Here is a 24,764-nt window from a genome sequence, read left to right as displayed (position 1 = left end):
AACATTTCCTCCCTCCTTTCTCTCTCTAACACACACACACACACATTCCCTGCATATTAGCCGACCCTTTCTCTAGACAGATTTTCCCTTCCACTTTTTTCACCTACCCCCCCCTTGCCCGCCTTAGGTTCAAGATGGTTCCTCTTCTTCAGTGTCCTTTTATCACTCAGCGACTGGGCTGGATTAATCATTATGCTAAGTAACCTACAGAGCAGGGCTCCCACCTAATTAGGGTCCCTGCCAGGATCTGATTACAGTCATTCAGACTGTCTGCCCTTGTTTACTAGGGGGACAGGTCGAGTTTTCTGGTACCTGCTCCTCTGTGTGTGTGTGTGTGTGTGTGATCTTGGGGGTCCTGCACAAATATGCAAGCACATACCAGAATTCTTTAGGCTTCATTCTCTCCCCCTCCCCAATCTTTTAGATCAGGGATGAGGAACCTGTGGTCTTCCAGGTGTCACTGGGCATCATGCTTGACCATTGGCTAAGCTGGCTGGGGCTGATGGGAGATGCAAGTCCAGCAGCATCTGGAGGGACCATTTATAGTGCCCATCTCTATGGCAGGTGATGAATCTCTGCACTTTGACTCTAGCACACAGGCATCTGAAGCAAGGTACACATTGCTCCTCCTCCACCACCACCCTCTATCAGTGCCTATCCCAACAGTGGATGTGCCAAGCTTTTCCAAAAAAGTGCAACCTTATGCAGGTCCATTCTGAGATAAAACATTCTGTTAAACAAGTGGGAGTCAGTGTGTGGCCATGGCTGGACAGTCTGACTACAACCTGAGAGACCAGGGTTCAAATCCCCAAGAAGCGTACTTGGTGACCTTGGGGCAGTCCCTGTCCCTGTTTCAGCCTAGCCTACCTAATAGGGCTGCTGGGATAAAACAGAGAGCAAGGGGAATATACCACCTTGAGCTCCTTGGAAGAATATGCAATACCTCAAGGACTGCCTCTCTCCATATGAACCTACATTGACCCTGAGATCATCCTCTGAGGCCCTTCCTTATATGCCTCCTCTGTAAGAGGTCTGACAACATGAGAACAGGCCTTTTCTGCAGTGGCTCCCCATTTGTGGAATGCTCTCCCCAGGGAGACTCGCCTGGTGCCTTCATTATACACCTTTAGGTGCCAAGCAAAAATGTTCCTATTCAACCAGGCCTTTGACTGATTGACATCTTATACCCCTTTTAAATGTGTTTGGAGGAGGGGGTAGTGGTGTGTGTGTGTGATTGGTTTGTGTTTTTTTGTTCTTGTTTTTATCATGTATTTTGTACTTTTATGTTGTGAATCACCCTGAGATCTGTGGATGAAGGGCAGTACAGTGGTACCTCAGGTTAAGTGCTTAATTCGTTTCGGAGGTCCGTACTTAACCTGAAACTGTTCTTAACCTGAAGCACCACTTTAGCTAATGGGGCTTCCTGCTGCTGCCGCGCCACCGGAGCATGATTTCTGTTCTCATCCTGAAGCAAAGTTCTTAACCTGAAGCACTATTTCTGGGTTAGCGGAGTCTGTAACCTGAAGCATATGTAACCCGAAGCGTATGCAACCCGAGGTACCACTGTATACAAAAGTAATAAATAACAATAAAGGGAACTAAAGGGAACTAAAGCAAAAGGTTGCAGTGTGTGGAGTGTTCCTGTTCACCGTTCCAGTCAGACAACCATGGCCTCCCGTACAATACTGTTTGATTTCTTCTACCCCACCACTTGACTTTTCCATCCCCCCCCCCAGTAAATTAGCATTGTGTGCTCATTGGGTATGCTTACTGAACTTTTTTCTTTTTTAGCTTCTACCCATTTTGGATTCCCCCTCCCCTAAATATTTTTTGTACTTCTGAAAACCTTATGGCTTCCTCAAGCCTGCTAAAACCTCTCTCTGGTGGATAGGGGGTGCTGTTTTGGCTACATAAGGAATGACACTCACACCTTGAACTAGAGGGATGACGTGGGTCTTGCAACACAGTGCACAGCTCTGAGTTCCAGACACACCACCCCAAGTTGTTCCTACCCAGTGAGTGTGCTCAACATTCACTGGCCTGGGTCCCGTTCCCCCTGAGTTGCCCCCTCCATAATTTTTGCAATTTATGTAAACCTCAGAGGTTTCCCCCAACCACTCTGATACATATTCTTTTTGTGTGGATTTTGGCTGTATAATGAGACACAGAATACTGATACTAGTGTATGTGATGATACCCTTGCATTTAATACAGTGGTACCTCGGGTTAAGTACTTAATTTGTTCTGGAGGTCCATACTTAACCTGAAACTGTTCTTAACCTGAAGCACCACTTTAGCTAATGGGGCCTCCTGCTGCTGCTGCGCCGCCGGAGGACGATTTCTGTTCTTATCCCGAAGCAAAGTTCTTAACCTGTAGCACTATTTCTGGGTTAGCGGAGTCTGTAACCTGAAGCGTATATAACCTGAAGCGTATGTAACCCGAGGTACCACTGTGATAATAAACCCAAATACTGTTAAGTAATAGAGGCTGCTTCCATTAGGGTGAATGGGGCTCTGCCTGCCAGCTTTCTCCTCCTCTGTCTCCATGTTGTCCTTGTTGAACCCAGCAGGGAGGGGAGGAGGGGGACAAAACAAGAAGGAGTTGTGTCATTGGCTCAGGCTCCGCCTGTTATTGGCTCTGGCTCCACCTACAGTTGCCTGTTATTGGCTCTGGCTCCACCTACAGTTGCCTGCCTTCTGCCCTACCAGAGGTGGCCAACATGGTGCCCTCCACATAATAATAACAACAATTTATTATTTATATGCTGCCCATCTGACTGAGTTCCCCCAGCCACTCCGGGTGGCTTCCAACAAATTAAAACACAATACAAAACCACATGTGGTTGGACTCCGACTCGGCTCAGCCCCAGATGACCCCAATTCCCCTTGGGCAATGCCAGCATAGCCAATGATCAGGGATGCTGGACATTGCGTTCAAATAACTTCTGGAGGGCGACAGGTTCCCCAGCTTACCAAACTATTGTGCGGCTTCTGTTGTTTTGTACAGTAGGCTGTTGTGTGATAGGATTTAGTAAAATAGTTTGCTAATATGTCACCTTCTCTCCCCCCCCTTTACTTTCTGTGCTGGTGGTAGTTGCCGCTGCTTTGTGGAACATCAATAACCATTCAGAAACATGCTGCTCTGTCCATGCTACGAATCTGCTCAGGGAAAATGTGGGTGGGGGAACATGGATATTCATTTTGTTCCTAATTCCCCCTCCCCCCAAAAAAAATCAAAATGTGATGATTGGGGTGAGGGAGAAATTGGATTCAGTTCGCATTTTAGGTGAACCTACCTAATTTGCCCTTTCTGGATCAGTACACAAACCCAAATGCAGTCATGCTTTGAAATTTGCACCTTGCTGCATTTTGCACCATGGTTCTCCAGTCAAGAAATGTGGACAAAATGCATGCACTTAGAATCATAGAATTGTAGTCAAGTTGGAAGGGACCCTGGGGATCATCGACTCCAACCCCTTGCAATGCAGGGATGAGCAGCTGTCCCAATACGGGGACCAAACCTTCAACCTTGGAGTCATCAGCCCCTCGCTCTAACCAACTGAGCTTTGGGTAAAGTGTGTCTAGAAATGCATCTGTTTGGGAAAGCAGCATACCAAAAGGCATTATATAAGGAGGGATTTGCTTTGCCTTTTCTCAGATTGTAGAAATTGTGTATATTGGACAAACTAGAATACAAATATATGCATATTAGGGGAAATTCACACTACTGCTGAATTTTCATGAGGACTTTTGTTTGGTTTTTTTCATTGCAAACAAATGTGGAAATGAGGAGAACTAAAATGAGAAACTGAAAGAAACTGAAATGGACATATTTGCCCATCCCTAGTGGCAATGAATGCAGTGGGGAGGAGAGATTTGATTTGAATCTTGGAAGTTAGAAACTGTCTTGAAACACCCTGGGCCTGGCCTTCAGAGCTGCTGGCCATACCTTGGCACTGCAAGACTTAGGATCGGAATGTAAATTGGTTTAAGTCCAGGCTCAACTGGGTTGTTGATGGGGCTATAAAAAGCCTCTTGACAGCCCTATTATAAACCATACACACTAATCCCCTATCCATCATTTCATCCCTCCCTCCCTCCCGAGCTTGCAGATATAGATATATACGGTTTGCAATAGATCTCTTGCAAACCCAACCCCACTTGATCGACCTAAACTGTAAAAATAATCCAAATCAAAACAAGGTAAGGCCGTAAAGGAGGAGAGTGGGGAGCCCTTGTATTTATTCACAGCGAGCGGTTGTTGTAATCTCTTTAGGATCCAAGCCAGGAGGGGTGTGTATATCTCTCTGTGTGAGTGAGTGTGCAGAGGTGGGGGGGGGAGGGAGAGAGAGAGAGAGAGAGAGAGAGAGAGAGAGAGAGAGAGAGAGAGAGATGGGACTCACCGGCCTGCAGTCATGCATTATTGATAATAACAGCCGTGCCTCTTTAACTGGCTTTGCTCTACGACACTTGAGGGTGCGTGCATGAACATGCCTGCAAGCGGGTGTGTGTGCATGTGAGTGTGTGTTGAGGGAGGGAAACAGGCAGAGAGAGAGAGAGAGAGAGAGAGAGAGAGAACGAACCAACGCCAGCATCTTTCATTCCCTGCACTCTGGATAACCATCTCTTGATTTTTGCTTGGGGGGGCGGAGAGGAGGAGAGAAAAGAAGGGGACGCCTATTTTCCCATCGCTGCCACCTCTTCTGCAGCTCCATTCATCCTGATCTGGTGGGATGCTTCTCCCCGAGTATTCCCCCCCCCCAGGTTGTTGTTGTTAGTATTATTCTCTCTCTCCCCCCTCCCTCTGTCTCCCATCTCCATTTCTGAAAACAACAGAGACCAGCCGTGGATTCTCCTCTGAGCAGGCTGGAAGCAGGAGGTTTGTGCGCTGGAGGAGAGGGGAGAAGGAAGAAGGTTCCCTGGCTGAGGTTCTCCATCAGGCTGGATTGGAAAACAAGGGAGATTTCGACTCCTCTTTGCTGTCCCCCCACCTCCACCTCTGGCATCCCTCCATCCGGTCCCTGATGCTTCTCTTCTTTACATGAAAAGGCCGTCGGTGTGCGGAAGGCATGGCATGAGCTAAAACGACTCTCCTGGAGGTAAGCATGCTGCATCTGTGTATTTAATCCTTTACGGCACAAATATCTCCCCCCACCCCTCTCTCTCTCTCACGCTTGCACACACACTCTCCCTCCCTCCCCTGAATACCTTCCCACCAGGTATTGATGTCTGTAGGACGGCATCCCAACCAGAGGGTTTTTCTTGCATTTGCACCACCAAGGGAGAGACCATCCAGGGGCTGTAATTACATCCCTCCTCAGTGAAGATCAGAGCATCTCAAAGCCAGTGTTACATAAGGACAAACCTCCTTGCTTTGCTTAACAGGGATCCGACTCTGTGTTTCTATCTGTCTCCAGCAGATACTCTAATATAGTCTGGCAGCCTAGGTGGTGGTTGTTTTTAGATTGGGGGGGGGGATTTGACCCTTCCTGCTCAAACACCCCCTCCCCCAGTTTTGGTTTGCTGCATTGAATGGAAATTTTAGTGGATCGCTACCAAGGCAATCTCATCGAGAGGCTGGGTGTTGAGTGGGACACACTGTTGTTGTTGTTGTCATTCTTTTTCGGGGAGCGGGGGGTGTTGCTGCTGTTGTGATTCATGGATTTGGGGGGTGTCTTGATGGCGCCATTTCCTGATCCCCATCTGGGCTGGCCGAGAGGATGTGGCGGTGAGATGGTTGATTTTTGGGCCCCACGTGGATCTCTTAGTTTGGAAAGAAGGTAGACTGGGAGAAAGAAAACAGGGCAAGCCTGACCTGACTGTTTTGGATTTTGCTTCTCTGCCCAGTGGAAAGAGAAGAGGGCCCTGCTGTTTCGTCTCTTGCCTTCCATCCTGGTTGAAAAAATGGTTTGGTTTTTTTAAAGAAAGAAATAATAATAACAACGCAGGAATTTTTGTTTGATGTCGTATATCCACTTCTGTGTGGGTCTTGAGAGTCCACTGCTAGGAACACTTGCCTGGGAGTAAGCTCCACTGAACTCGTCAAGAATTATTTCCATGCAGAGATTTGGTCTGCACAAATTTAATTTTCTGGACCTTCCCCCCCCCCCCCATATCTATGCTTTCCCCCTAAGAACCTCTGGTACAAAAATAAAAATAAAAAAACAGGTTGACTGGCGCAGAACAAGAAATGACCCAGGAAAGTGTCACCTGTTACATTTTTTCAGGGTTCTGTAGTTAAAGGCACACCAGAAGGGTTGGGGGTTTTTTAATTTAAAAAGTGGCAGCACTATCAAAAGCTCCCTTTCATATATATATATATATATATATATATATATATATATATATACACAAAAAAAAAAAAGAAGAGCAAATGGTCTTCTTGGGGGGTTCTGCCTAGAGACTGCCAAGAGCTGAGATTTGGAATGGCACTGTAGTGATCAGCAGCCATAGAGGAGACACCAATGGCAGATTTCAGCAGGATGCTGTTTGGCTTGCCTGTTATTGTTTCGAAATGCAGTGGATTTATTTTTGGGTTGGTGATGCGAGGGCTGTGTTGTTTGGAAGATATCTCTGCAGCTTTCTTCCCATGCTTAAGAGAGTGGTCTGTGGCTAGCTGGAGAGCTTCTGTTTTCTCGTTGAATTTGGGGCTTGGTTTCTTTCTAAAATGACTATTTTGGAGGCTCCAACTTGTGTGCTCTGTCCTGAAAATCTTGATCCCTTGTTCCATGAGTGTGGCAGCTGGTGAGATGTGGTTCTCTCCCTACCCCTGCTAACAAGCAGTAGAGTTGCCAACTCTTTTTCTAGCCTCTGCTCCTGCACCTTTCCCAATAGCTGGAACTGAGCCACAGATGTTGTCAGATGAACAGGTGTGTGTCCTCCCAAAGCTTCACCTGCTGATATCTGCCCATGAAGCAGCTGTGAAAGGCAGAAAAACAGCCTAGGCCATTTTTATTTTCTGGTCAGTTGGAAATTCCAATGGTTGGTGAAAAATATCCTGGCATATGCCAGATGTGCTGCCCTCTCTGTTTGAGAACTGAATTCTGATATGAAAAGAGGGTTGTGGTGTAAACATTGTGAAGGTGAGAGAGAGAGCTGATAATAATTCCGTCTTAATTTAGCACTGAAAGACGCTGCAGTTGTTAACTAAACAGGGCTGGTAGTCGTGCAAGTTTAGCTGTGCTGATTCCCCATAATAACAGAAACAATGAGCAGATTATGGTGGGCTGTGTTCTTCACTGTTTCTGTTCTAAAAATGGCCATTCCCTGGTTAAATTGTGCCTGCTGCGTTGGAAATCCATAATCGCTAAGCCCAGACATGTGGGAGCTGGCTGTGGCTATTCTCAGTAGTGGCAAACAAAACGTTTTGCATATGTTCAAAGAAACGATTTTCTGTGGGATCCATGCCTGCCATTAGAAAGATGGGCAAGGGGTCACCCAAGGTTCAGTTTCAGCATGCTGGGTTGGTTGGTATTTGCTTCACTCTGTGTAAGAGCTCATCCACATTTCTGCTTGTCCCGTGCCTGAAAAGCTTAGGTCCAAGCAGTTTCACACTTGACCCACACTTTCTAGGCACTGGTCTAAGTGGTTTTGCCTTTGCCACGACACTTTCCCCGGGACAACCCTCTCCTTAGCACTAAATCAGAACAAATGAAAATCCATGGAAAACCCAATGGCCATTTGTTCCAATGCAGTGCAAACAACTGGGTTTCCCCAGGAAGAAAATGGTGGGGCAAAGGAAGGTATGGAGAAGCCCTCAGACAGGCTTTCATAATCTGGTTCCCTCCAGAGGTTTAGGGTGGCATCTCCTGTCTGGGACTGATGAAACAATAGCCCAAAACATCTGGAGGGCATAAGAAGATCCCTGATGGATCAGGCCAATGCCCATCTAGTCCAGCATCCTGTTCTCGCAATGGCCAGCCAGATGCCTGTGGGGGAAATTCTTAAGCAGGGCCTGAGCATAAGAACATTCTCCCCTCCTGTGGTTTCCAGCAACTGGTACTCAGAAGCATTGGTGCCTCTGACCACGGAGGCAGAACAGGGCCATCCTGGCTAGTATCCCTCAGTGACCTTCTCCTCTGTGAATTTGTCCGGTCTTCTTTTAAAGACATCCAAGTTGATGGCCATCACTGCTTCCTGTAGGAGGTTGTTGTTTTGGGTTGTTAGTGGAGAAATCATCTGCAAAATTCCTGCTTCGCACACAGCTGTTTTCTCACTTGGAAAAAAAAGGGGGGGAAAGTTGTTAAAAGGTACTGTGTGACTGTGTATCCTGAAATATTTCACAAATGAATTTAGGAACGCTCTTGTGTCTATAAAAGGGCAGCCTCCTTATCATACCAAGGATTTTCATCCATTTGTATTTCCAGAGTAGCAGGTGACAGATCCCCACTCTGAGGACCTTCCAATTTAAATCAGGGTTGGGGGAAACTTTGGCCCTCCAGATGTCACTGAACTACAACTCCCATCATCCCTGGTCATTGACCATGCTTGCTAGGGCTGATGGGAGCTGTAGTTCAGCAACATCTGGAAGGCCTAATGTTCACCACACCTGATCTAAACCAAGGAAAAGGAGGGAAGTGCAGCCAGAATAAACAGAGGAGGAATATCGGCTTGTTTCAGTTGCATGTGCTGAGGTTTGGCTGCAGGCTCAGTTACATGTGGGAAGTGGGAGGCTGTGCGAAAAGGTTCAAAGAGAAGGTGCCTCTTCAGGAGGGATCTGAAGGCCCAAGCCGACCATTCATTATACATGACTCTCATAAGAATGAAAGAAGAGCCTGCTGCATGGGGCCAATGGCACATCTAGCCCACCCTCCTGGCTGCCCAGATTCTTGTGGGCAACCCTCAAGCAGGACCTGAGCACAAGAGCACAGCTACCCCACCCCATAGTTTCCAGCAACTGATCCTGGAGGAAGAACATAGCCATTGTGCCTAGAAGCCATTGATCAACTTATTCTTCAGGAATTTGTCTAATCCTATTTTAAAGCCATCCAAGTTGGTGGCCATATCATGGACCCTTGTGGCAGTGAGTTCCATAGTTTAACTATGCACTGCATGAAGAAGGACTTCCTTCCATCTCCAGTGATTCACTTACTCCTTTTTTTCCTTTTTCTTTTGCTAATGCATAACTGACCACCCTACCTTCAAATGCTCTGTGCGGGTACATTGTGGGGATCCCTTTCAGAAAAGTTTAAATGGCACATATGCCAAAAGTTCTCCAGATTTTGGTGTGCACGCAAACACGATTCTCTAGGTGATAAATAAAGAGGATGGAGTGACTCTCTTAGAGGAAAGCTTACAGCATTTGGAACTTTTTAGTTCATAGAAAAGATGAATAAAAGGCGACATGGTAGATGTTTATGAAATTATACATGGCATGGAGAAAGTAGATATAGAGGGATAAAATCCTCCCTCTCTCACAGTGAACATCTGAGGATTCAAGACATACAGCAGTGCATAGATAAAAATATATTATTTGCTCCCACCAGATATATTGATGGCCACCCAATTGGATGGCTTTGAAAGACAATTGGAGAGGTTCATGGAGAAGGCTGCTAGACACAATGGCTAGGCTCTGCCACCACTGCTCTGAAGACCAGATGCTGGGAATCACAAGTGAGGAGACGGCTGTTGTGCTCAAGTCCTGCTTTCAGGCTTCCCATAGGAAGTCGCGTTGACAGCAGGATGCTGGGCTAGATGAACCTTTGGCCTGACCCAGCACGGCTCTTCTTACGTTCCTAAACCATCATGATACCTGGGTACCACTTCTGCTGCCAGAGGCCGTATGCCACTAAATACCAGTTGCTGGGAATTGCAAATGAGGAGAGAAGTGCTCTTGCGCTTGGGTCCAGGATGCTGGACCAAATGGGCCATTGGCCTGATCCAGTGGGGCTCCTTTTATATTCTTAAGTTTATATTCTTGGTTTTCTGCATCAGGTGTGATTGGATGACCCAATCACACCTGCTGCAGAGAGGTAGCAAGATTAGCCACACTCAGAGGAGATCAGGCATGAGTCAGTGCCCCAGTTCTTCCTGTTTCCAGTGCGGACGTGGGTCCAGCACAGTGATTCACTCTGAAGTGCTGGACTGGGAGTCCTTATTCTTGCAGCCCTTCAGGCAGAAATGTATTTATTTATTTATCTCTGTATATTTAAATCTGCCTAATATAAAAATAAATTTCATATATATACACAATTGAATAAAATGTCTTTTAAAAGGTAAATGAAACCAGAAATGAAACTATATACCACAGATAAAATGGAACAGTGCATGAATGAAAAAGTTTAAGAATGGGGAATCAAGAATCTAGGACGGCTTGGGTGAGCATGTCCAAAGTTAAAGTTCCCAGAATTCCTTGTGAAGAGGGATTGACTATTAAACCACACCTGGAGTTGTAGCTGGGCGAAAGGAAGGGGGGTTTCTCCTAACAACTCTCAGCACCCTGAACAAACTGCAGTTCCCAGGAAACTTTAGGGGAAGCCACAACTGTTTAAAGTGGTATGATGATGCTTCAAATGGTGCAGAGGAATGCAATCCTATACTGTATGTTTAAGAAGTGTTTTAAAAGCTGGTTACTATTTCTGCCTCTCAAAGCACCTGGAGGAAAGAGTGTCCCTCTGAGGAAATGTAGCACATTAATAGAGTGAAAACAAAACTTTTGACTTTACCAATGGGCAGTATTGTACTCCTTAGTGGTAAAACATGTGGTTTGCAAGCAGAAGGTCTTAGGTTCAATTCCTGGCATTTTTAGTTAGATAGGAACATAGGAAGCTGCCTCATACTCAGACCATTGGTCCATTGAGCCTAGTATTGCCTACACTGACCAGCAGCGCCTCCCCAGGGTTTCAGGTGGCAAGTCTCTCTCAGCCCCACCCGGATATGCCAGGGATTGAACATGGGACCTTCTGCTTGCCAAGCAGATGCTCTGCCACTGTACAAAATAGCAGGTGATGCAAAAGACCCTCCTCTGCCTGAAACCCTGGAGAAGACCTGCCAGAGTAGCTATGATGCTGAGCTAGCCTGGGGTGGTATTAGGCAGCTTCCTCCGTTCCTATAGGGACAGTGCTATTGCATTCAGGTCTTGCTTGCAGGCCTCCCTTAGGCATCTTGCCTTGCTTCCATGAGAACAGGGTGTTGGACTACATGGCCACAGACCTGATCCAGCAGGGCAGTTCTTACACTCCAACTTTAATTTAGGGGGGGGGGAGTATAATTCAGGAGGTGGGGAAAAGGTATCATTACTTGCCTGAAGTTTGCAAACCTCTAAACGATTACACAAAATATTTGGGGGGAGTGAGGCGTTTGCTGCAGTGAGCAGTTTAGATGTCACATTAATTGAACCCAGTAGCTCACTCTGCTGAAGAGATTGAAAAAAACCGAAATATTCAAAACAGCTTTTCCTTCAGGCCAGAAAAGCTTTTGCACTTAAATGTCACAAATTAGCACCTTTAAATTTTCACAGGATCTCACTTCCAAAAATATCAGACCTGTTCCCCACCACCACCCTCCAAAGTTTAATACAGTATTCACAAGAAAGTTGCCTGAGCCAGTTCCTAAGGGAAGAGATGGTAAGATTACGCACACAGAACCACCTCAGCTAGGGATGGGGCACTCAAGACTTTGTACTCTCATAGCTGCATACAGGAGCTGCCTCCGTGGCCAAGTGTTTGCCTTTGAGTCAGCATCTGGTGACAGGAACACTCTAAGTGGGCAATAGGTGGCTCATTCACACATTCAACCTGTTGCTTGATGCTGCCACCAGCAAGTGATGCATAGGTGAACTGACCAGTAGAGTTTCCTTAATGATGATATGCTTTTTGTTGTTGTTGTTGTTTATTGTATCATCCCATCTGTTCACCCAGAGGAGCCCAGGGCAGCAAACACATTACTGCTAAAACAATCAACGATGAAAAACAATTCCATATACAGTTGTACCTTGGTTGTTGAATGCCTTGGTACTCGGATGTTTTGGCTCCCAAACACCGCAAACCTGGAAATAAGTGTTCTGGTTTGCAAATGTTTTTTGGAAGCCGAACGTCTTTTTTGGCTGTTGGCATTGTTTCCGGAGCCAATCAGCCAATCAGAAGCCACGCCTTGGTTTGCAAACTTTTCGGAAGTTGAACGGACTTCTGGAAAGGATTCCATTCGACAAACAAAGTACAACTCTCTCTCTCTCTCTCTCTATATATATATATATTTAAAAAGCATTCCAATGTAAATATCTATATAAAAGGTTTGTTGGAAGAAGAAGGTCTTCAGTAGGTGCTGGCTAAACCGTAGAGAGGGTGCACTATCTAACCTATTCTGTTGATGTCCTCTTCTAGCTTGGCTCAAGGCTTCTGGGGAAGGCTGTGTTGAGGATGTGGCACTTCCTGGCAATGCCGGGTTAGGTGAGGAAGAGGAAGAGTCACAACCAATAACAATGTAAAGTCCAGTCTGGTAGAGCAGAGTCAAAGTAGGCTCTGCAGGATCACAACAAGGCCCGTCTGTCAGGACCCTGGACAGATCACTGTGGCAAATGCTGGCTGCAACTCTCCCAAGAAGAGCTGTTGTCTTAGCAGCCTGGCTGATTCCTTATGAATCGTCACTGGTCTGACTGGCTGTGGGCCCTGCTTGCCTCTGAAGACCTGTTTGTTTCTCAAAGGGCCATTGCAGGTTCCTGGGGCACAGGGGCAGTGAAGATTGCATGGGGCAGGGGGCTTTCAGTCCAATTTAATCAGGTTAAGTCATGTCATCTGACCAGGAAGGTCCTGGAGCAGGAGGTGATGCCTCCCTGGGTGATGCCTTCTCCCCTCTGAGTCTTCCTTTGAACCAGAGGTGGGAACAGAGGCCTGAGAACATGGCAGTCTTTTTTTAAAAAAAAAATTCATTTTTCATTTTTTAAGACAATAATAATAATTTATTATTTATACCCCGCCCATCTGGCTGAGTTTCCCCAGCCACTCTGGGTGGCTCCCAATCAAGTGTTAAAAACAGTACAGTGTTGAATATTAAAAACGTCCCTGAACAGGGCTGCAATATTGTTATACACTCACATCTTTTTCAATTTCTACATTGCTGGGATTACTCAGATCCCTTGGACTTCCCCCACCCTCTGGTTTCCAATTTATATATATATATATATATATATATATATATTAGATAGATAGATATATCATTACATTTTTCTAATCTACATTATCTCCTTTTTGAACTCCTTAACTCATATTACATTTACAGCTAGGTAGCCTTGTTGGTCTGCCATAGTCGAAAACAAAACAAATAAATAATTCCTTCCAGTAGCACCTTAGAGACCAACCAAGTTTGTTATTGGTATGCACATGAAAGCTCATACCAATAACAAACTTAGTTGGTCTCTAAGGTGCTACTGGAAGGAATTTCATATTACGTTATAAGTGTTACAACAATCCTGCTAATGTTTTTAAGTATATACAGTGGTCTTTAAAGTATTCTATAAACTTTTTCCACTCTTGACTGAATTTTTTGTCATCTTGGTGCCTGATCCTCATGGTCATCTTTGCCATTTTGGCATAGTCCATCATCTTGGTTATCCATGCTTCTTTAGTTGGAACTTTCTTTTCCTTCCACTTCGGGGCAAGTAGCATTCTTGCAGCTGTTGTCACGTACATACCGGTAAATAGTCTATTAAAATCTTTTGGCATTTCGTCTCCTGTTAACCCTAGTAAAAAGGCTTCTGGGTTTGTTTGTTTGTTTGATTGTTTTAATAAAAGTTATCCTAAACATTTTTTTCAATTCATTGTAGATCATTTCCCAGAAGCCTTTTTACTATTTTACATGTCCACCGTAGACCAGAGAACATGGCAGTCTTTGTCCCTATGTCCCACTTTACAGAGGAAAGTCCTCTATTTGAAGACATTCTCTGTTTCAGAGTTGGGTAAGCTGTTTCTCCAGATGCTTTTGGACCACAGCACCCATCATCCCTGACCACTGGCCATGCCGGTTGCTGTGGAGATCAACCACATCTGGAAGGCCACCAGTTTGCCACCCCAGCTCTGTTCAAATGCTGATCTATTCATTCCAAGTCTGGTTTCAAAGATAACAATCCTTGCATAAGCAAGGAGATGCATATGCTGGGGTCAAGCATGCAGAGAAATACATATATTCATGAACACAAACACAAAAATGCATTATATTAGGGGAAATGGCTTTACAAAAAAATTATGCTTTGGGCAAAATTGCATACCAAAAATATGTATGAGAAACCCGCACTAAAATGCTGGTGAATTTTAATGGGGATTTGTTCTTTCTTTCTTTCTTTCTTTCTTTCTTTCTTTCTTTCTTTCTTTCACTGATGTGAAAATGTGGAGAACTGAACTTAAGCTTGGAAAACTGAGAAAAAAATGAAATGGGCGCATTTGCCCATCCCCTTTACTCTTGTGCCATCTGTATTAGAGAGCATCAAACTTGTTCAGCCAACATCGCTTTTGTGGGTTCTCCTCCTGACCCTTTAACTGTATCTCGATATTCAAAAAAGAAACTGGTGATCATGTCATCCTGTCCCTTGTTTGCCACACCCCAAAGTTATTCTTCTGCTGCTGCTACAGGGTTGTCGAATCTCACTGGATTTGTATATATATTTGTTTTTAAACGTGATTGTGGGGGAACAGCCCACTATTGGTTTCAATTGTCTAAACCAAAAGGAAACTGTCCGATCTTGTGGTTCATCTTCAGGAAACCTTGGTTTTATCCTCACGTGCCCTCAGCTGAGTGACTAACGGCTTCAGTTTTTTGAATGGCTTTTCTTTTCAAACAACCCTGCAGCAGAATTTCATCCTGGAGCCCCTTGTTCTCTTCCTCATAAATCTAGAGTTTGCAGTCTTGAGTGTGGCTAATGGCAGGTGATCAGATGCAAAAACAAAAACAAAAACAAACAAACAAACCCTGAACCCACCCACCCCATCATCTTATTCCTCCCAGGGACACCTGTCTGTTTTTGTGGTTGATTTTCTACAGAGGTGGGGGCTCCTTGACCCTCTAGATATTGCAGTAGAGGTCATCTGCTCAGAGTCTTCTCCACTATGGTGAAAAGTATTGTGTTTCTTTTAAAATTGTAGTAATTCTTTACAAATTGCATATAAACCCATATTTCATGCAAATCTGCACCCTCTCTTATCCTATTTTTTTGTGTGATGTAGAAACAGTCACCTTCACCACCACCACCAACTTACTGAGAAGGCCCCATCCGTCCAGCTCATCTTCCTGATCACTCGTGATGGCACAGGGGATGGGCTGAGTGAGTGGGCAATAGCTCAGTGGCAGAGCAGCTGCTTTGCATGCACATGGTCCCAGGTTCAAACCCTGGAATCTCCAAATAGGACTGGGGAATGCTCCTACCTTTAATTCCAGGGGGCTGCTGCCAGTCAGCTCTGGCCATACTGAGCTAGATGGGATGGTTGGTCTGACTCTGTTTAAGGCAGCTTCCGATGAGAGAGTGCTGTGGTAGTCAGGTCCTTGCACGCTTCTTCCAGGGGTCTCTTGAAACCCTGGAGAGCTTCTGCCAGCTGGTGTTGACAATATTGGGTTTGTTGTTGTTTAGCCGTTTAGTCGTGTCCGACTCTTTGTGACCCCGTGGACCAGAGCACGCCAGGACCAGAGTCCTGATATTGGGTTAGATGGACTAATAGTCTGACTTGGTATAAGCCAGCTTCCCAGGCTTCTATTGATGTGTCAGCCCTCTAATCATAGCCAAGAGGACTGGAAGCTTCCGTTATTTTATTTTTTAGCAAACAGGCCATAACTCGGTGGTAGAGCACCTGCTTTGCATGCAGAAGGTCTCAGGTTCGAAACCTGGCATCTCCAGGTCAGAGTGGGAAGAGTGTGGGGAAACCCAAAAGTACTGTGGGAGAAGGAAGATGGTTGCTGAATATGTCTGGTTTGGTGCTTCTCTGCTCAGCACTGAGTCATTAATATGTAATAATACTAAATAATAATAATAGGGATGTGCTCATAATACGCCAATTCTCATTTGAAGGGCCCAGGAATGAGTGGTCCTGAGACCCCCCACCGCCCTTATTTTCCATTGCTAAGGGCTTGACTCTATCTCTTCCTTGTGCTCTCTTTGCTTGCTTTGCAATCGCCTCTCTCCTCCAGTGATTTCAAAGCCAGAAGAGGGTTTTGTTCCTTTCCGCTCAAAATAAACAAAACAGAGCTGTCCCAAAATAGGTGACCAGCAGTTCAGATGCGGCTCAGCAGCTGCTGAGTGTGAAATGGCAGGCTGTGAACTGCACAGTGCTTCAGTGTCCTCATGTCTGCCTCGACACTCGAGAGGAGGCATCTGCTCCCCGCTCAGAGGTTTCACTTCCAGGGAGTCTGGGGACGCAGCTGAATTCTGAAGAAGAACGACTTTAGCAACTCACACTCAAGGGGGCGGGGTGTAACAAGGCATCCCCAAAAGGCAGGGGACATGAATTTACTAGGGACACGAACCAAAAAATGGAGCCATTTGGAGCATACGTTTTAGGAGGAATAGGGTAGCACCCCTGCTGGGTAGATGCAAACATCATTGGAAAGCACACTGTGCAGGAGATCCCAAAAGGGAAACTGATGTGGGGTGTGTGGGTGTTCGGGTTGCAGCCTGCCTTTGCTGAGCACAACAGCATTGCCTTTAAGTTCTCAGATAGCCACTGAAGGAGAGCCATATGTTCGCTTTTTCAAAAGCTGCAGCAATTTGCAGGCAGAGGGGGATGGGGAGAGGGGAGGGGCTGTGCTTGCTGCCTCCGCCACTCGCAGTGGGATGTCAGAGAGGGTGAAAGCCAGGCCTCTCTGTGTAAATAACCCTGCAGGGCGCTGGTGTGTTCACTCTTGCGATAGACAGCGACTCCCATTAACCTCTAAAGGGTTTGGGTTTAATGGAGGGTTTCTTTGGGTTTTGGAACCGAGTGCTGGTGAATGCTGAACTCAGAATAAACCCTGCTCATGAGGCTGGTTGGACGATATAGATCATGAAGACATTTGCACACTGGGGAAACCCTGCTGTAAAAACAGGATGGCGGGGAATGTCTACCACGCAGAGGATTTGTTTGCATACAGTTAAGGATAATTTGTTCCATTATCCTAAGAGCAAACAGCCAAGGCCTCCGTGATCAAGGTATTCCAGAGTGTTTCAGCTGTGTCTACCCACCTACCATGATTACAAGTCACTATAATACCCTGAAGTTGAGGCTCCAGTACTTTGGCCACCTCATGAGAAGAGAAGACTCCCTGGAAAAGACCCTGATGTTGGGAAACATTGAGGGCACAAGGAGAAGGGGATGACAGAGGACAAGATGGTTAGACAGTGTTCTCAAAGCTACAAACATGAGTCTGACCAATCTGCAGGAGTCAGTGGAAGACAGGAGTGCCTGGTGTGCTCTGGTCCATGGGGTCACAAAGAGTCGGACATGACTAAACGACTAAACAACAACAACATAATACCCTCTAGGGTAGCAATCCTAGGGCTGTTCACACAACCAGAGTTGCTTCATACTAGGAATGCTTGAGGGATTAGGTTTTTGGCAAAGTCCACTGTGAAACTGACCTGATCTGTCTTTTCTAGGCTAGCATGCAAAGCAGAACTTAGGAAAGTAGGAAACTGCCTTATGCTGCATCAGACCATTGGTCCATCTAGCTCAGTATTGATGGACCTCCAGGGCTTCAGACTAGGAACAATCCCAGTCCTACCTGGAGATGCTTCAGATTGAATTCAGGACCTTCTGCATGCAAAGCAGATGCTCAGCCACTGAGCTCAAGCTAGTTATCAAACAGTTTCCACACTTCCTTGGGTGTTCCATCACAGGTCTCAGCTAAAAAAAAATACTGTTAAAATGTGTGTAATTGTGTGTGGAGGGAGTTATGCTACCTGAGGAGCTTCAGAATAAGGAAACTGCGAACGTAATGAGAGTTCATCTGGACCAGCCCAAAGACCCATCTAGTCCAGCATCCTGTTCTCACAGGGGCCACACAAGCAGGACGTGAGCCCAACAGCATGCTCCATGCTCTCCACTAACGTTCCCTAAGAACTGGTATTCAGAGGCTGTATTGATGAACTGCACACAGCCATAATGAGTAGCAGTCATTGATAGCCTCTTTCTCTGTGAAGTTGTCTAATCCCCTTTGAAAGCCATCTATGTTGGTGACTATGTCCACACTGACACTTGTCTCGCACTTTCCTCTGTGAAAACCTGCTCCTTATCACTGAATTGGAGCAATTGGCTTTTCCACAGACTGACATTTGTTCTGATTCAGCAGTGAAGAATGTGTTTTCCCTGGGAATGCGGCAGGGCAAATGGGAAACAGCTTGGACCCTTGCTTTCTAGGTGTGTGGACAAGCCCACATCTCTATTCCTTTTGGCGCCTGCTAAAAACATTTTTGTTCAGGCAAGTCTATCCAGACGTGTAGAAGTTGGCATGTGTTTTAATCAGTTTTCAGATGAATTGTTTTATTTATATTTTGGAGTTTTTGAGTGCGTGTTTTTGACTTTGTCTTGCATTGACCATTTTAATCTGTGCTGTGTGGTTTGTTTTTTTTGTTTTTGGGCAAACTGAAAATAGACCCTCTAAGCAATCAAGCAGTATATAAATTATGTTAAATAAAAAAGTAAACCTTTGGAGATTCCAGAACTTAACTATGTGCTGCTTGAAGAAATGTTTAGTTAAAACTAGTTTGCAACCTGCGCAATGTATCCAGCTTACGTTGCTTTTTATTGTCACCGTCATCTCACAAATAAATGAAGTTTGATAAATAAAGAAACATTCATTGAAACAAGGAAGAGTTAGGAATCCTATTCCAGATGCAGCTGCTCACCACAAAGACACAAAGGCAGGCATCAGACATGAGCCACGTTGGGGGGCTTGGGCCTTTGACAAGTGCCCGGCAATGTCGGGTACCAACGACTGCTTTGCATGTGTTCATATAGGACAGTGGTTTTCAACGGTTGTGCTGCTGTGCCCTTCGGTGCATTGTATGATGGTCAGATGTGTTGTGGGTGGGGGGAGTCGCGGGCAGCACCAGCCTCCATCCCTCTTTTCTTCCTTCCTCTTAAGAGATAGATTAGATTAATAGAAGAGGCTGTGTGTGGCAGAAGTGAGGGCTGCATCACCTGCAAGGCATGGCCTGCAAGGCCTGGTGGGAAATGTAGTTCCTGAGCCCTGTCTCTGTCTCAGATGAGGTGAATTTCCAAGGCATGTTCTCTTTCTGTCTCTCTCTCTCTCTCTCTCTCTCTCTCTCTCTCTCTCTCCAACCCTTGACCCTAGGAGTGGGAATTTAGTGGGGCTTGCTTATAAGTAGGCACAGTTAGGATTGCAGGGAATGGGATTCCTTATCTCCCCACACGTACATGCACACAAACACACAACACACACACACCAGGGAGATCTGTGTGTGTATTTTATGAAGACTAAATGGCCATTGCGGTATATCAGTATATCAGTGCTTCAAAGTGCACTTTGTATCTTTTTCTGATTGCTATATAAATTTGTTTTCATTTTCCTCCCAACTTTCAAAAGCAACATTTAGCAAAGCAATGAATGGCTCATAATTTTTTAAAAGCCTTTTCAAAGCTGTGCTGCTTAAATTTGAAGCCTTAAAGGAATGATGGGCAAAACCAGTAAATGATGAAACTACACAAGTTTTTACCAGATATCCCACAGGGGAGCCGCGTAAAGAATGTAGTTGGTCAAGGGAGGTGTGGACTCAAAAAGGTTGAAAGCCTCTGATATAGGAAATCATTCTTGAGGAAATCATTATTTGCAGTCTGACCTGATTTGCACCTTCTGGGCTAATGGGCGGATCAGCTTCCAGTTGCCCAGAGGTGTACCTAGGGGTTGGCAAAAGTGCCCCCCTGGGGGGAGGGGTAGGCCGCCACCCCCCCCAAAATAACCTATCAGGCTATGTAGTGTATGACGTATATGTCTGTGGCTCTGCACTGCAGCTGTCATGGTGAGATCAAATGCGGGAGAAGTTTCCCATCCTTCTTGCACTGTGGCACAAAGGCGTTCAAATTTCTTCACTCTTTTGGCAGGCACCGATATGGCTCCTTGCCAGGGCTGCAAGAGACCCTAAGTGCACTTCTGCAGCTGCCCTTTAGATTTCACACTTCTCCAAATTTTATGGTGCAATTCTCGACTCATAATATCCCCATGTGTATTTTAGGATGAAATGCATTTAGAAATGTGAATTTTGTGAGAAAACTGCATTTAAATATGAATTTTTAAATAAGAAAAATGGTAGATGAATGTAGAAAATGGGACAGAACAGACTTATTGCACAGGCTTATTTTCATATATGTTTCTCTGTGCCCAAAGCTGGCAGAAGCAAACAGCTCTCAGTGGCAGTTGATATTCACATCAGGACTAGGGAAGCCAGGGAAGCCAGCCATGGGTAGAGCCAGAGCCAATGATACTCATAGGCAGAATCAGTGGCAAGCAGAGCCAACTGATTCTAGTTCTGTCCTATTCCTCCTCCTTGCTGAATTCTACACAAGCAAGACCGAGACTAAAGAGAAGAAAGCTGACAGGCAGGGCCCACCCTCTGGACCACTTGTAAATGGGAAAGGTTGACAGCAGACTGAGATTGGTGGGGCAGTGCCTTATTCGCCCTAATGGGGCAGCCTTGAATCCCAAATATTTTGGGGAGATAACTGTGTTGCCAGTCCACTATGGAGAGAGCTTCAAGGTATTAAAAGACCTGGCTATCAGAAAGACTGCCTTCTCCTATACAGACCACCACTGTGATTTCCTGAGGTTGACTGAGCCGTTCGCCTGACTGCAGTATAGGGAAGGGCCTTCTCAGTGGTGGCACCTGCCCTGCGGAATGATTTTCCAGCAGAGATCAGGTTTACTTCAATGCTAGGTGGTCTAAAAAGTCTTCATGTACACCAGCGTTTTCCTGATTATTTTTCCTTTACTGGTTTGGCTTTGCGTGTTTGTGTGTGTATAATTTTCCCCTGTTGTTTTGACTTGGTTTTATTAATCTGATTTTATTGATTGTAGTAGATGGTGTTGTGTTTCATACGTAAGCTGCTTTTATAGTTTGTCGCAGAAGTGAAAAGTGATGTACAGATGTTCTGAACGAAGGAATAAATCCAGGTGTTGGCTCACACCGCTATCCCAATTGGAGAGAAACAAGCCTTTGCTTTGTTCTTCCAAACAGAATTCAACTGTGCATCCCAGACAGATACTTACAGGCCAATCAAGTAGTCTATTGTGTGTGGCTGATTAGTCTAATGGCGTCATACGCTTCATGCATGACACTTCAAATTACATCTTCATTCATATTTGAAAAGAGAAATGATTACCGTTGCCTGATGCCCATCTTCCTGCTAGAGCGAGGCAGCTATTCAGCTGGGGGGGGGGGTCAGTCCTCCAGCTTCGTGAACACAGCACTCCTTATCATGTCTCTTCAGGGCCCTCTCTTTGTTTTGTTACTGCCACACTGTTCCTAGAGGGAGAGACAAAAAATAAATAAATACCCCCGTTATTCTGAAATTTGCATGGGGCATTTTTCTTTCCAGTTGAGATTTGCATAGCTTGGTACCCAGATGCAGCTCACGCAATGTGAAGGGAATCTAGCATTTTTGATGAGGTGGGTGTTTGTCCCTTTCAAAGCCTTAACTCATCTCGATTTTTGGAAATGGATATTATGCAAAAGTAAAAGATTTGCATCCACTGACTTAGTGAGCATGGTTCCATTGGAGTAGGTAGGTTTATGGAGATTTATGGAGATGGACTAGAGTAGAAGTAGAAGGAAAATGTAAAGCAGGCTTCCCCAACCTGGTGCCCTCCAGCTGTTTTGGACTACAGCTGCCATGAGCCCCAGCCAGCCCTCTAGGAAGGCCTCTAGTCACAGCCACCCCACATATATTTAAAGTACAACTCCCCCCCCAATAATCCTGTGAACTGTAATTTAGCCCCTCTCAAAGCTACTACAGCACCATTAGCAAACTATGGTTTCCATGATGCTTTGGGGTAACCGATGCTCTCAAAATTAATAATAATAATAATAATAATAATAATAATAATAATAATAATAATAATAAATTATTTGTACCCCGCCCATCTGGCTGGGTTTCCCCAGCCACTCTGGGCGGCTTCCACAAAGACCAAAAATACACTAATATGTCATACATTAAAAACTTCCCTGAATGGTGTGGACATGATCTTTGAATACCTAGTACCCAGTCACAGGGGAGAACTCCAGCCTTCATGCCTTAACAGGGGTCTTCCCAGTTCCTCTAAGATGTGACCTGGAGGCTCCATTGAGCTGTGATGTGACCCAAAGCCACAGAAAATGGCTTTGCAGGCAGAAGGTCCCATATTCAATCCCTGGCATCTCCAGGCAGGGCTGGGGGAGACTTCTGCCTGAAACCCTGGAAAGCTGCTGCCAGTCAGGGTAGACGATACTGGGCTAGATGGACCAATGGTTTGACTCAGTGTAGGGCAGCTTCCTATGTCACACTGCAGATTTGTCAAAAAGCATCGTGCTATTGGCAATTCTATTTAACTACAGCAAGTTCCAAGAATCTTTGGTACTCAGCTCACTGATGGCAACCCCACCCACCCAGCCAAGAATGCAGGACCAACCAGCCACACACTTTTGCTGATACCAGAGCAAGCACTGTCCTCCCCCCCCCCCCATCCCCTGCACCAGCTAACATGCAGCCCCTGCTTCTTCTGTTCCTCCTTCCCCGGAGGTCTAGATTCATGACCCATGCTGAGATCCATTATCTGATTTCTATAGCCAGCTGACTCAGAGAGGGACAAAAGCTATTCCAGAGATACAGGGGAAGAATAAAATAATGGACTTTGCTTGGAAACAAATTCCCTCTCTCCCTGTCCCCCTTCACAGCTGTGTTCTCTTTGTGTAACGAAAAGCAGGAAGGGCTCTCCAAAGCCCTCTCCCACATTGGAGGACAAGGGGATGGGATGTCTAAATGCCCACCCACCCCTCCAGCTCTGGGTTCAGAATGCCAGTGGAATCAAGTGGGAAGTGGGAGAAAGTGAATCAAACCTGGCTCATAGCCAAAGCAAAAAGCCTCTGTATGTCATCTGTTCCAAGCCATGGTGCAGCCAGGGCAAGATGTCAGGGCTGGAGCCCAGCCCTTTGCCCCTACAGCTGATAATGATGTCTACTGCCCAGGGGGACTGGTAGGGTAGAAGGCTGGGAGCCCAACACTAGGTGGCGCCAATGACCAGTCGGTAGTTCAGAGCACAAACTTGTAGACTTGTAGAGGTTTGACTATTAAGTGACGGAGGGTAAATTTTCTGTGGGAATATATTTGCAAGATACAAGGTAAGGTGAGTGCCAGGGGAGGAAGGGATAGCACCATGGTGTGTGCTGCACACTGATTAGCTGGGACTGGAGTGTGACAGAACAGGGGTTTGTGGTGAGGGGGAAGGATAGTTGGGTGTGGGAGTGATTGGAGAGTGGCTGGGTGGGTGCCGAGGAGTAAGGGGTACAGCAGGCAGGATAGGAATGGGACTAGAATTATAAACACATGCTGAAATTCAAAGCATCCAAACACTGTTATTAGAAGCAAATCATCTTAGAACCTGTTACAGCCAGCTTTTACTGTAGTAATAAAGTTTGCTTAATCCAACCACGTCTCATATTTGGCTAAGCTATCAGGGCTGTGACAAAATAAGTCAGAGATCGTGGTACAGTGGTACCTCGGGTTACAGACGCTTCAGGTTACAGACCCAGAAATAGTACCTCGGGTTAAGAACTTTGCTGCAGAATGAGAACAGAAATCGTGTGGCGGCAGAAGCAGGAGGCCCCATTAGCTAAAGTGGTACCTCAGGTTAAGAACAGTTTCAGGTTAAGAACAGACCTCCAAAACGAATTAAGTTCTTAACCCGAGGTACCACTGTATCTATATGTTGGCAGTGGAATGGCAGCAGCTCTTAAGTGGTGGGCTTGAGTAGGGGAGGGCACGACTGTATCCTTACAGCCCCTCCCCTCCTCAAAATTTCCCGACTTCTTTTCTGAATCTGTATGGATGAGCAGGAACGTGAAGGGGAGCGGGGCAGAGGAGAAAATACTTGCAGCGCCCATTATGAGCTCAGGGAGGATTATGTGAGTATCACATGGACGTTCTCTTTTAAAACTGACATGTGGATTCTGGTAATTTAAAGGCAGAGACAGTGAATCCAAAGAAATAGATTTCCTTGCTGTCTCCGATCTTTGATTTGTGGAGTTCAGATGAGTCTATAAATAGCAGGCAAATAGGATCCAGCCTTGGGTTTCCCCCAGTGTATTTGATGGGTTATCTGGAGGTGAGAGGCTATTGTTTCATTGTCAGGCTGCTGAAACTACATGGGGCCTGGGAGATGAGAGACTTTTGAGGAAGAGGGGGTAGGCTGAGAGTCTTAAGGAGCAAAGTTCCACTTTGGCTCTCAAAAGGCTGTATAGCTCAATGGCAGAGCACCTGGTTTGCATGCAGAAGGTCCTGAGTTCAATTTCCAGCATGTCCAGGTAAGACTAAAAGACATCTCTGTCTGAAATCCTGGGTAGCCACTGCCATGCTGTGTAGCCAATGCTGTGAAGTGATGGACCAATAAGGCAGCTTCCTGTGTTTCATTTCAAGATCAAGACCCCCTAAACACCAAATAACGCAGCAAGATCACTAATGAAGAGAAGCGGGGTTGACAACTCGCAGTCCATGATGATACATGGTTATGGATAAGTTTGTGGGGCAATCACATATAAAATAGCATCAGCGACTGCCAAGAGTGTCTGGATATATGTAAAAGCCTGTCAAATAGCTCAACTG

The 24,764-nt window shown here is 45.7% G+C and overlaps 1 protein-coding gene across 4 annotated transcripts in view; it reads left to right on the top strand.

Annotated features, from left to right (window-relative positions):
* The window catches only part of FBXL16 (F-box and leucine rich repeat protein 16), a 68,089-nt gene that overhangs the window by 5,550 nt on the left and 37,775 nt on the right, over positions 1–24,764 (top strand). For 2 of the 4 annotated variants that reach the window (XM_082199166.1, XM_082199164.1), the window contains exon 2: positions 4,837–5,099. The gene's annotated coding sequence lies outside the window, so the exon portion shown is untranslated. Of the gene's footprint in view, positions 1–4,127; positions 4,204–4,334; positions 4,477–4,836; positions 5,100–24,764 lie in introns of those variants that run through there. The other 2 variants (XM_082199165.1, XM_082199163.1) reach the window with 2 other exon arrangements.

This window comes from Podarcis vaucheri, assembly GCF_965113315.1.
Source record: "Podarcis vaucheri genome assembly, chromosome: 14".
Lineage (NCBI taxonomy): Eukaryota > Metazoa > Chordata > Lepidosauria > Squamata > Lacertidae > Podarcis > Podarcis vaucheri.
This window is presented reverse-complemented; position numbering and strand designations above follow the sequence as displayed.